Source organism: Rosa rugosa, chromosome 6, assembly GCF_958449725.1.
Source record: "Rosa rugosa chromosome 6, drRosRugo1.1, whole genome shotgun sequence".
NCBI lineage: Eukaryota > Viridiplantae > Streptophyta > Magnoliopsida > Rosales > Rosaceae > Rosa > Rosa rugosa.
Genome location: NC_084825.1, coordinates 49,451,830 through 49,464,404, shown reverse-complemented (window position 1 = coordinate 49,464,404; position 12,575 = coordinate 49,451,830). Strand labels below are relative to the sequence as shown.

The window sequence follows — 12,575 nt, the reverse complement described above, 5'->3', positions numbered from 1 at the left end:
CAATAATCTGAATTCATTTTCTAAACGAAAAGAAGGGACTGTCGGTGGAATTGTAAGGTTCTGGATGACGATCTTTGATCCTGACAAAAGGTTCTCCATGGATTCAGCCGTTAATGGCGGTTACTGGTCGTTAATTATCCATTTTCCATGCATGCCATTTCAAAATGTTTAATCATATATAAATCCAACGATCACTATAATCTAAAAAAAATAATATTATTTTTAGGTTTATAAACTAATTGAAGATATATATTGCCGTCGTTTGATTTGGTTGGACATGCATGCATTAGTATTTTTCAACTGAAATTAATGAGGGAGATACGTCGATAGATTTATATATGATCTATGGAAGTGTTTAAAAATCCCATTGAAAAAGAAATCTCACCCACCGGATCTATCCCATTAATTTGTTTTTATGTAAATTGTTGTGTGGATTTTAGTTCAACTAAAAAGACTTTTAGAATAAGATCAAAATATAATAGGAGAAAGTGGGGAGAAATTTTGAAACAAAATGTTCAACTAGTTAGTTGGGTGAATCAAGTTTTCAGTTGCGTTAAGAAGTTAGTTAGGGATTTTGTAATGATTCTTGGAGACTCCATGCATATGAGCTTTAGATAATCTGCATGGAAGATAACATTCCTTGCCAGGCGAGGGAGGGAATATTTTCCAAGAATAAAGATGGGTTTAATCACTGAGAAAGGTCGATCATCAAGACCGAGAAGTGTATTAGAGTACATTACTAATACTTATAACCTTTACTTGTATATAGTTCTTAAAACCAGTGGCGTAGCCAGAAATGTTAGCTAGGAGGGTCAGAATTAAATAGTAATGATTATACAAAAATGAACTTCATCAAATAACATTAAAATTGTATATATTGATTGTTAAAAAAAAAATTACATATATTCGTCTATATGTCATTCTTTTGATAGAAAAAAAAATCATAAGTCATAAAATACTCAAAAATAACAATTTTTTTATAAAACAATTACAATTAAGATTTGATGAATTACCTTATATATTGATTAATGTTGCCTTGATTCATAAATCTACTAAAAATCAAAGAAAGAGTAGCAGACTTCGACTTGCGTTTCATAGGAGAAGAAGTGGAAAGACGAGAGAAGACAGAACAGAGAATGAGCAGGAGAGAAGAAAATAAGTGTATAAACCTAAATATCACTACACCAAAAATGGTCTTTTACTGCCCACCATGTGCGCCGTAAAAGCCTATTTACGGCGTACAAAAGCATGCTGTAAATGCTGGCGCCGTAAAAGACCCCAAGTCTTTTACGGCGCGCAAAAATGCGTCATAAAAGAAAAATTAACGCGCCATAAAAGTGGTTCCACAAATGTGATTGAGGTCATTTACGGCCCACATTGCATGCCGTAAAACACCTTCTATTTAAGGCATACCCATGCACGCCGTAAAAGAGTGACTGAATTCCTATTTTAAGGCACACTCTGCGCGCCGTAAATGAGGTCTTTTCAAACAAAAAAAAAAAAAACTTTTTGCTCAACTGTCTACTCATATTACCCTCATTATAATTAATCTCATGTACAAAGTAACAATTGGAACTGTATTATGAGAACTCATTACATCAATCAATTAAACCCCCCCTAAACCCTAAACATATTTGAAGTTACCTAACTACAACATTGCTCCAAGCTCTCCTTGTTCCTTCCTATCGCAAGCTGTGCGATGGCAGAAGTACACTGCATGCAGGAGTTAAAACTTGCTTTCAGTCATTCCAGTTTGTCATAAGACAAAGAAAAGAAGGGATTCAAAACAATTCAGTAGCCCATGTCTGATAATCTAGAATAGGAAGAATAAAATTTTTCAAGAGAAAAAGGAGAAATGTAACTAGAGACGAGTTTTCAGTACAAGCAGGATCACCAATGATCTACACTATGAAGCAATCCAATATAGATGAGCATTTCTGAACTAATGCACCTCAAGAGGGGAGAGAAAGAACTCACCAAGTTAATACCAAAAGTGCTCTGATATTCTTGCCCCCAGTCAAGTCTATAACAGATGCGTAGTATTTCTTTGTTGTCTGTATGTTTTCTAATCCACCAAGTGTAAAGAATCTGTTAAACACAAAAAGAAAAACATCAGAGATTTGATTCATCTGATTTCACCAGGTATTTAGTATGTTAGGCAATGCAATCATGGTCATTTTGGATATGCACTACACTACTTCAAGTCTTCAACCCATGAATATTTCACATCATGCCAATTCAAACAGATAATAGTAGGGCAACTAAAATCAAGGACATTGATTGCAATTCGGTTACTGGGTGTCTATATACAAAGTGTCACAAAGGAACTGTAATTCTTGACCAGAAAAGGGGGGAAAAGCAACATACATCAGCATATGCTAAGTGGTAGGTTGTGCCAATATCAGCTCCTCAAAGCAGAACGCAGCTTGCTTGTACTTAGTTTACAGAGACTCACTTATCAATTCAGAACAAAGCATAGACAATTGAAGCCACTAAACTTCGTTAAGTCTGTAGAAACATACATTTGCAATGAGACAGATTTTTGCCAGCTCTCTCCAGGCATCATTAACGGCCATAAATCTGTAAACAGAGGGAAAGGACAAGTCAACAACTTTTTACTTTTTCAGACATAGAACATACTTTTGTCAAGGCATTTAATATATGCCTTACATTTCAAGATATTTATTAAGCCATTCAATGGCCCCTGAAGTATTGCCTTGAGCCTTTGCCATAGCTACCCTTATGTATTACCTGCAAAAGAAGGATAGATTGAAATTCACATATTAGATAAGCCTTCTCTGCCTCTACCCAGGATCCCTTTGCCTCAAGCAACATAGCCTCTAGCTTGCCTGTTGTATATGGAAAAACAAATGACTTATTCACCACACAGCAACAGCTAACAACAACATTAGGGTTTGGCCATTTATTTTGGCATTACTGAAGAATGTAATACTAGCCTTTCTCTACACATGGTTTCAATGAATTATTTCAACTTACCAACTCTTTTACTCTCTCGAAATGCCTTTAGTAAAAGCTTGATGAGGTCCTGCAAAAACCAAGTAAAGGCACATAAGATAACCCTTTTACTTTTGTGAGTATGAACACTTGCACAGTAGTAAATCAAATCATATATGACTTACACAAATATGCCAATCTCAATCCAGAGTATGTGAAGCCTAAAGTTACCATCAGATACAATACGATTGATTTGGTCGAAAGAAAGAGAACAATACATCATCATCGAAGCCTAAAGTTGCTAGTTCAAAGTACTTTAGAAACATAAGCTAAAGATATTAAGTATTATACCTTTGCAACATCAAGACACTGGCAGTCCATGGCCACCACCCTCTCCCCTACCTTGAAAACAACAGACAATTGAGGATTAACATGAAGGAATGGCCTCCATCTTTGACAATACCTCAAGGATATTGTCACAAGTACTAACTTTCCCATGAGCTGCCAACCAAGTAAGCACTTGAACCTTAGAACGAATGATTTCAAATTTGATCAGCTGGATGAAATCAAAAGAAAACTTATAAGAACTACATATAAATGTCCCTGAAATTTCTAAATTCAAGCCCTTAGCATCCCTCTCCAAGCCACCACCAACTTACAACACTCCAAAAAGGAAAAAAACTCCAGTAGGTATGTCTTTTCACATGCTTTGACTTAAGACTTAAAATCTACAAACCTCGCAGTTTCTGATTGTCCCTGATTGACAGCCTCTATGATCTGGGAAACAATGCCCTCTTCTTTTTTTTCCCCCCTTCCAATCAGCCACCACCAACTTACAACACTCCAAAAAGGAAAAAAAAATACATTACGTATGTCTTTTCACATGCTTTGACTTGAACCTTTAACATGGGTCTAGCCATACCAGCCATTGACATTTAGTCCATATTTACTCCTATCACCCTATGCCACAAAGGTGCCTCCTCCAAAAGGTATTTCCACAATCACTCCTCAAGCAAGGCCTTGTTTCTTTCGAAGATCCCCATTCTGCTTACTTTTAGCCACCAGAGCTAATTGATTAAGTGGTCTTTCTTTCCTGCCTCTCTACCCTGCACGAGAAATTTTACTTATTCTCACACAAAGAAAATTTGATTTCTGAGGACATTTTCATCAGTAGTTTTGGTTAAGTCATGTGAGTCTAATTGGTTCTGGTAAATAGTTTAAATTTATTTTTCCTAAGTGGTTGTCAATCTCAGGGTGTGGGATATGGTTAGTGGCCTGTTAAATGTGGGTTAGATTGCAGGGCTCAAAGTAGTTAGGTTTGCTGTTGGAAAGAATCAAGGGGTTTCAGAATTCTTCTCAAGTGGTCAATTTCACTTTGATAGTTAACCAAAGAATTAAACTGTAGGTAATTTGATAAAAAGATTAATGTTTGGTTCTGCATTTGTAAAAGTCACGAAATCATCTTGATCATATTAGGAGATAAAGCCTCCTCTATTCTGTCAGTTTCATTTTATATTCTAACAATACTTTCTGTTCTGCGCTTTAAAAATAAAATGAAGTGCATTTGCTCACAATTGCTTTGACCATACTGCAGGAATTCAATGACAGAGGTGAGCGGCGATAAATATCCTCACCTCTACCATTTTGTCCCCCTATCGCCGCTCAAATCGAACTGTGTAATGTACTTAATTCAAACAGAATCGCAATCAACTTCAATCCAATGCAACTAAAACAATTCTAGAAAAGCTCAAATTCAAATTCAAAAAGCACAAAGAAAAACAGAGTGAAGTTCACGCACCTTCAACCTCGTGACTGCTCTTCGAGGGTTCCAAATCCTTCACTTTCCTTGAGGAACTTCTTCTTGAATCCCTGATTTCTGATCTATCCTCACCGACATAGAGAACCGGGTCGTCGCCGCCTTGGTGATACCCTGGGGTAACCCTGCCTTTCCGATGCTCACACCTACAAATCCAGAACAATTGGTTTGATTGGTTGGACTTAGGGTTTTCAGATGAATGGAAAGAGGGCTTACGATACCGACGAGCTCACATCGCTACTCCTCGTCACCGTCATCGACTAGAAGCTTTATCGGTCCTTGGGTCGACGTCGAACTTCTGCATATTTCTTGGGTTTTCGGTGGATCGAGAGATAGAAAGCGTCGCTCTGCGCCATATTGATCAAATCCCAATCCTCCTCCTGCTCAAGCGGAAGGTGTTCGATGAATGCAGTGGAGACGGGGAGGGCGTGAGGGGGCGGAATTGAATGGCAGAGATGATGAGTGGGGAGTGGGGGAGAGAGTGAGGTAGAGGAAGAGGGGAAAGGGGAGATGAGAGAAGAAGAGGTCGGCTTCTAAGAGATAGAATAAGAAGAGGACTGAAAATGGAGTTTGCGACTAATAAAATGTCAGGGAGAGGGAAATTCAACTTTTAGCTAATAAAATGGGCGGGCTATAGCATTTAAGGCGTGCTCTTGACGCATGCCGTAAAACACTTAACATATATGCCTTTTATGGCGTGCAGAAAATGAGTGCTGTAAATGTGTATATGTGTTTACGGCATGCAAGAGATGTGGGCCGTAATTGTATTGTAACATTTACGGCGCGCAAGAAATGTGAGCCGTAAAAGACTAAACACACATAACATTTACGGCGTGCAATACATGTGCGCCGTAAATGTATATACATTTACGGCGCACATCAATTGTGTGCCGTAAATGTATATACATTTACGGCGCACATCAATTGTGTGCCGTAAATGTATGTCATTTACGGCGTGCTTTTTTGTGCGCCGTAAATTTCGCGCAGTAAAAGCCTACTTTTGTTGTAGTGTATATATGTAACGAAACTGTCATTAATTAATTGATCAATGAAGAGCATATGAATAAAATATAATAAAAAAATTAAAAGATGGTGGAGTACGTCCAAACTGTGGAGTTATGGGTGAATGGGACATGTCAGACGGGTCAAACTAATATATTTAATATAAGTATGTATATAAGTATCAAATGTTTCAACCAATGGCAGCTTAGTGAGAAGGGTCAATTGACCCTTCTCGCCCTAATGTCCCTACGCCCCTGCTTAAAACCTTCGCAAGCCTGTGAATAGTTCGTTGCATGCACACTGTTTGCGACATGCATATTACTATTCAGTTATTTAAATTGAAGGGAAAATGTCCATTTACCCAAAATTGAGCTTCATTTATCCCACTTACCCAAACATCTTATATGATTTCCCACTTACCCAACAAACTACATATTTTTTGCCCTAATACCCAATTAAATATTTTTTTTATTATTTTGTGTATATTATTAAGACAATTTTGCCCTCCCTCCCATTGTCACTTAGAGAGAAGTCAACGGAGACTTGACCGGAGTCCGGTCAATGCTCGCCGGATTTCAGTCACCGACTGCCGGAATCTGGTCAACGTTGCCGGAGTTCGGTTACCGGTCGCCGGAGTTCGTTTACCGATCACAAGTCGTCGGAAGTTCTCAAAAAGCTCATCGGATATCTCATAGGTCACGGGAGAATATTATTGTTCCCCAATAATATTATTATTGCCCCATAGTAGCCCCTAATAATATGATTATTGCCCCCCAGTAGAAACATTACTGCCCCCTAATAATATGATTATTGCCCCTCAATAATATTATTATTGCCCTCAAGAATAAGTGTATTGCCCCAATAAAATGATTATTGCCCAACTATGCTTGTTTGCTCAACCAAAAAAAAAAAAAAAGCCTACTGTACTTGCAAATAGGGCTGTCAATGGGTCGTGTCGGGTTGGGTTCGTGTCGGATCAAGGTATTTGTCGTGTCACAAGATATAAACCCAAACCCAACCCATTTAATAATCGTGTCAAAAATTTAAACCCAAACCCAACCTATTTATTAAACGGGTTACCCATTTCCAACCCACTTAACCCATTTAATAAATAGGTCGTGTCATGTTAGACAAAATGGCCCATTAAGGATTAACAAGCGACCCATTTAACTAAAAAAATGTATAAATTGATTAAATTCACTAAAAACTCCACAAAACGAAGAATATAAATAATTATATATAATTCATAAATAATTAAATTCAATAATTATAAAGCAAAATATAAATTGTCTAATCTTATGATCAAATACTCCCAACGTCCAAAATTTCAAGAAGAAGTATATCATAATCGGGTTATATGGGTTCACTTCGTGTTGGCGGGTTGACCCGCTTTTTAATCGTGCGGGTTTCGAGTCGTGTTATCGGGTTGTGTCAAAATTGACAGCCCTACTTGCAAATCATACAGAACCAACGGGGAAAGCAAGCTCTTGAAAAACTAGTGCTAAATATTATGAGGCTAGAGTGCTGCAATGCACTCAATTTCAATCTTGGCATCTAATCAGCACCACTTGCTTTCAGTATTTCTCCCATATTCTTGAGAACCTGCTCCGTCTGATCTTCAACATCATCATAGATGAACTTTCCAGTCTCCGAAATCATACCAAAACAACCAATCGCCTGAAAGCTCTTATCCATCTCAAGAACCACATCCGCCTCAAGACTGGTGATCCCACGCCCAAATCATCGGATTCTTCGACCTTGTCGCCGGGACCGGAATCGAACCACACATCTCTCTCTCTCCGGAATCGAAACCGGAAGCCTCCGGTGAAAGGTGCTTGTGCCGGAAGTCGAAGTCCTTGTGCCAGTGGCTCCATTTTCAATCTTTGGCTATCGGAGGCGATGCTAACTAGAACTGGAATCGGATTTGGGAGAGGAGAGAGAGAGAGAGAGACGGGAATCTCAGGCTCTCAGTGAAAGATAGCTTGTAATTTGTTAATTATTTGGGGGTGAAATTTGTCTTTTTGTCTTAAATTGGGTAAGTGGGAAGTCTAAACCGTTAGTGGGGTAAGTGGGGATATCTTTGGTTAAAATTGGGTATTTGATCCGGATCCCTAAATTGAATTACTTAAACGTAAATAAATGTTAAAAATTAAAAGTAACTAAGACAAAAATGAGAAAGAAGACGGTAATTCGTAAATGTATATAGTTCGAGCTTGAAAATGATACAAATATTGAAAGTGGATAACCAATCCTTGAATCTTGGGTTGGTTACTATCGGCACGTATGTACACTGTGGCGACCCGGAGACCGGATTACCACAGCGCCGCCTCCCCAAGGAACCCTACACCCGCAACACTTGGAGTAAGTGTTTTGGGCCTAGAATTCCTCAAAGAGACAAGGCCTTTAGGTGGGAAAACAAGAAATCTATAAGCCCGAAATTTTTTGGGCTTGTATAGTGGGCTTGGCTCGTAATCACAAGATTACGAACTAGGCGAATAAGAGGAAAGGAAGGTGGTGTTGAGTTGAGTTTTAGAACCTATGTCAATTTTTAATTCTTAGCCCCAAGTTTGCATTAAGTTCATTAAATGGTAATTTATGTGAGTCTTCTAGGTCTAGCCCACTAGGACCTAAATTCAAATGGAGGTTCTAACCCTAGGGTTCCACTTTGGTGGTAAGCAAGCACACACATCATCAACCATACATAATGTTACAAAATTTTAGTGAAATCAAGCAAGCCGAAAGGAAATAAACTTTAAATAGAGTAAAACAAATTGTGTCCTCCAAGGATTATCCTCCGTGCCCAAGCTTCAACAACAACAGCCTGCAAAACAAACTAAAGTAGGGGTTAGGCTCCTACATCCAGTCATTGCCCATGCCCGCCCCCATATCTAAGTTTAAAAACATGAGTTATTGTTTGAATAAAAGAAGTAGATAAAACCGGTTTGCGCTTCCACGTGATCGTCACCACGTAACTACAATCCCACGGCAATTGATCATCTTTCACACTTCCATCACAACCGTCCATCTAGCCAATCACTTTCCGGAATTCATTAATCACAAGGCTAGAGACAAAGGGGAGATAACAAGGGCATGGTGCACACTGCCCACCACCGGTGGCTCAAGGAGGAACTGACCTCTCCTTACATCCCCATCAATTGCCAACACATCAATCCAATCCACGCAAACCATTTCAATTGTAAAACAGATAATTTCCAAAAACCATGCAAGAGGCCTCATATAAAACATAGTATATGCAAGAAAAGCATAGATAGAGTTAAAGGCATCCCCTACCTGGAACTCGAGCTTTCTCTTGCAGCACTTGGCCTCAATGCAACCTTGTAGCAACCACCAACTTCACAAGATTCCACCACGATGTCAAGCCTAGATTAATAAGCGGCATTAATAACGATAAACTAGGCTAGCTATTCACTCTCAATACTCTCCGAAGAAAACATTTCCTTTAACTTAATTGCTAACTAATAACCTGACCATTTGGGTTCCAATAAGGAGTTTGCTGTTAGGAAGAGGGGGTAAGAACACTTTTTAAAAGACAGGTTGCTGAAAACCGAAAACAGAGTTTTAAAGGAGCTGTCAAGGGTCACGGAATTGTTCAAAATACTTGAGGTAAATTCTTGAGAAATTTTGAAAGAAGGATGGCTTGTCAACCAACTCAGTACGATTGAAATGGCTATTGAATTTCAAGTGAAACCAAACAAAGAGTAAAGGTTTCAAAGGATGAAGTAAAACAATGTGCAGATTCTTTCCAGAAATACAAGCTTCTGTCCCCCTATTTCAAAATTGCATAACTAATTCTAGAAAAATGCTTTTGGGGTGATTCAAATTCTGGAACGTTCATATATTTGTCTAATATATTTCTCTAGAAGAAACTGACCCCAAATTCTCAACGGTTTAGCTCCAGTTTTGAAATGAATGCAACTGGGTCAGATTTTACTGAAAACTGAAAATCTGCAGAAACTGGTTCTTTTGTGTAAAGCTCTTTTGGTACCCAAAATGGCTGGTTAAGTAGACTCTAAGACACCTATAGAAAGTATCTAAAGCTTCTAAAAACTTAAAGTCTCAGTCACCCTTCAATACTATAAGGGGAAGGTCTTGTAGCTCACTAACATGATGTTTTGAAGACATGGTGTTTGGACAACCGTAACACAAATAAACTCTTTGATCAAGCATGATTTCAATGTTCAAAATAACCATGGTTTAGCATACCCCCAACACATCAGAAAGAATGAAGGTTCTAAGCTAAAACAACAAGGTTCCCACCACAATAGTGACAAGTTGTAATCTGCAAGAGTTTGTAACAACAACCAAAAATACATAGTGTTAAGGAAAGGATGATACTCACCAAAGACTAATCAAAAAGGTGAGCTTCTCTTGAGGATTTCAACAGGAAAGAGAGCTGAGGGAGCTGATTGGATCGAGTCCATCCACAGGCCAAGAAGTTCGCTCAATCTCGAACATGCAAAGTGAAACAGAGACTGCTCAATGTGTGAATGAGGTGTTTTGAACGTATTGAGCCTAAAATCGAGGAAACAAAGGGGAACTTGATGGTTCCAGAATCTTACCAAGTGTTTGTACCAGTCTCAAGTAAGATGTGAGGGATTCGGATAGAGCAAGAGAGGAAATTCAAGCAGAAATCCGGAACAGGCTCGTTTCAGAACAGCTTCCGCTTCGAGCGGTGTACAGGACTCAAATCGACTCCGACGGAGCTGAAATTTTGAGGCTAAATAGAGGAGACATAGACGAACAACTTTGGTGAAGAAAGTTTTTTCATCGGAGGTCTCTAACTAGGTGTTTTTGGGCTCGTAAACAGACTGATGTGTCCAGGGACGAGAGGAAATGTGAGGAGAGAAGGGTGAGTGACGATTTATGGCCTGGGTTCTCTCTTTTGAAGGTCTGAGGAGATGTTCTTGGAGGAGTTGCCCTTTGCATGATGGAAACGTGGAGGGGAAGAGCTGAACGAGGCTCCCTTTCTCTCTGTCCAACTCTGACGTGAACAAGGAAAGAGGAAAAGCTGAGTTTTGCGTGTGAAGGAGAAGGCTCAGCTTTGGGCAGATAAATTTGGGTAAAAGTAAGAAATTGTAAAAACCAAGAGGATGGGGAAAATAAAAGTAAAATAAGTAAATATAAGGAAACTCAAAAATTAAAATGTTGGCATGACCAAATAAAGATTGGGCCTCACCAAACTTGGTACTTAGATAGGAAAACGGTAAAGTAAGTTTTGTCGGAATTTTTTTTGCTCGAGTTTGAAGGAGTAAATAAATTGTGCTTTTGAAAGTCGGTGAGATGCTTGACGAGTAAGCTTCGGGTAAGGCGAGCAGAAATTTCGCCAATTATTAAGAAAGGTAAAATAAGAAAATCGTAAACGCACGCACAAGTATATTTCAAAATTATGCAAAGATGTCATTATGAGCTACAAGGACCATATTGGATCAAGGAAGAGGTTTGGGTCAAAGGTTGACTAACTTATTGGGCTAGGTTCACTAGCATACCCGTCGGTTGGGTGTCCAGAGTAAATTTTGGACTCTAACCTTACACTATTCTTGGGCCCAAGGCCCAAGCCCAAACTATTTCCAAAATTCTTTAGCCAAACAAAGGTCGCGAAAAATTATCCCGTCAAAAAGTGACGTTCGGAAATTCACGGGGTCTACATACACCTATATACCTCCATATGATTAATGAGAACGATCCTGCTTAATATTTCCATAGGTACTACATGCTACTTAGGATAGTGTTAAACAGAATCATGAACGTTATGGACTTTAAATATGGTAAAATATTTATATGGTACCTAAATTATCACGAAATGCGTTTTTTGGTACCTACAAATTTTTAGGGAGTCTAGTGGTACGGTGGTACCTGTATTATCCATCCTTTAGTCTTTTTGATACTTTCTATCGATTATTGTAAGGCTGGATGGGTCAACCGTTCAAACCGACCAACCCAACTAGCAGATTAGGGGATTGGTTAATGAGTAAGGTGGGCCGGAAATGGTTTCATCAATTATCAACCTATGTTTTTGGGTCAGTTGATGTGTTGAAGCCCAACCCAGTTGATGTCCATACATAATAGATGAGAGTTTAACAGACTTATGGAAGCAATTTCAGTTGGGCTAAATACGTTTCCTCTCAATGAATATTGTGAAAAACCAGACTGGCCCGTTCTGGCATAGTCATAGTCTTGCAAATCAACAAAGAGTTCAGGCCCAATAAGATACACTGTAGGCATTCCACTAGCAAACGGGTTCCAATACTTGTTAGGAGTTCTACTTTTATGGTCTGGTTTTGTTTCTGTTGCCTTCCTACTACTTTTAGCCCCTCTCTCGCCATTTCTACCTGTTCTGCAAATTCTTCACAAGTCTCCGGCGTCGGAGGCATGGCTTTTTTAGTGAACAACATAATAAGCATGTTAGAACTGAAGTTTTTGAACATATTATAGCTAGGATATGTTCTTTAAGTGGCCCATTAATCTATAATCCAGATATCTAACTTTTTCTTTTGGTATGAAACTTTGAAGTAGTTTACACGAAACGGTTTGAAGAAGTATGCTTCTAAAGAAATCACCATGTTAACTAGCGATAGAGCAGCCCGATCACAAAGTGTCACATTAATCCGGCCGGCACTTGGTGTCACGTTGCTACTGGACACCTAAACCTAAACTTCTGTCATGACAAAACATGACCAAGACTTATGCAACAGAATATAGAAACTAAGACCTTGATTAAGCATAATCATTTCTTAAAGGGCAATAATACTCTCTGAAATTTTATACAGATTCTGTTCCAATA

At 38.8% G+C, this 12,575-nt stretch overlaps 1 long non-coding RNA gene and 1 pseudogene across 1 annotated transcript; both read right to left on the bottom strand.

Annotated features, from left to right (window-relative positions):
* Positions 1-1,523: 1,523 nt before the first annotated feature.
* On the bottom strand, positions 1,524-3,696 carry LOC133713773 (uncharacterized; annotated as a pseudogene).
* A 4,782-nt stretch (positions 3,697-8,478) lies between these two features.
* Positions 8,479-11,328, bottom strand: LOC133715781 (uncharacterized). Its single transcript, XR_009849211.1, has 3 exons — positions 10,354-11,328; positions 10,134-10,266; positions 8,479-9,154 (listed from the first exon to the last, which is right to left on the bottom strand). It is a non-coding gene; the product is annotated as an uncharacterized LOC133715781 (long non-coding RNA).
* Positions 11,329-12,575: the final 1,247 nt, after the last annotated feature.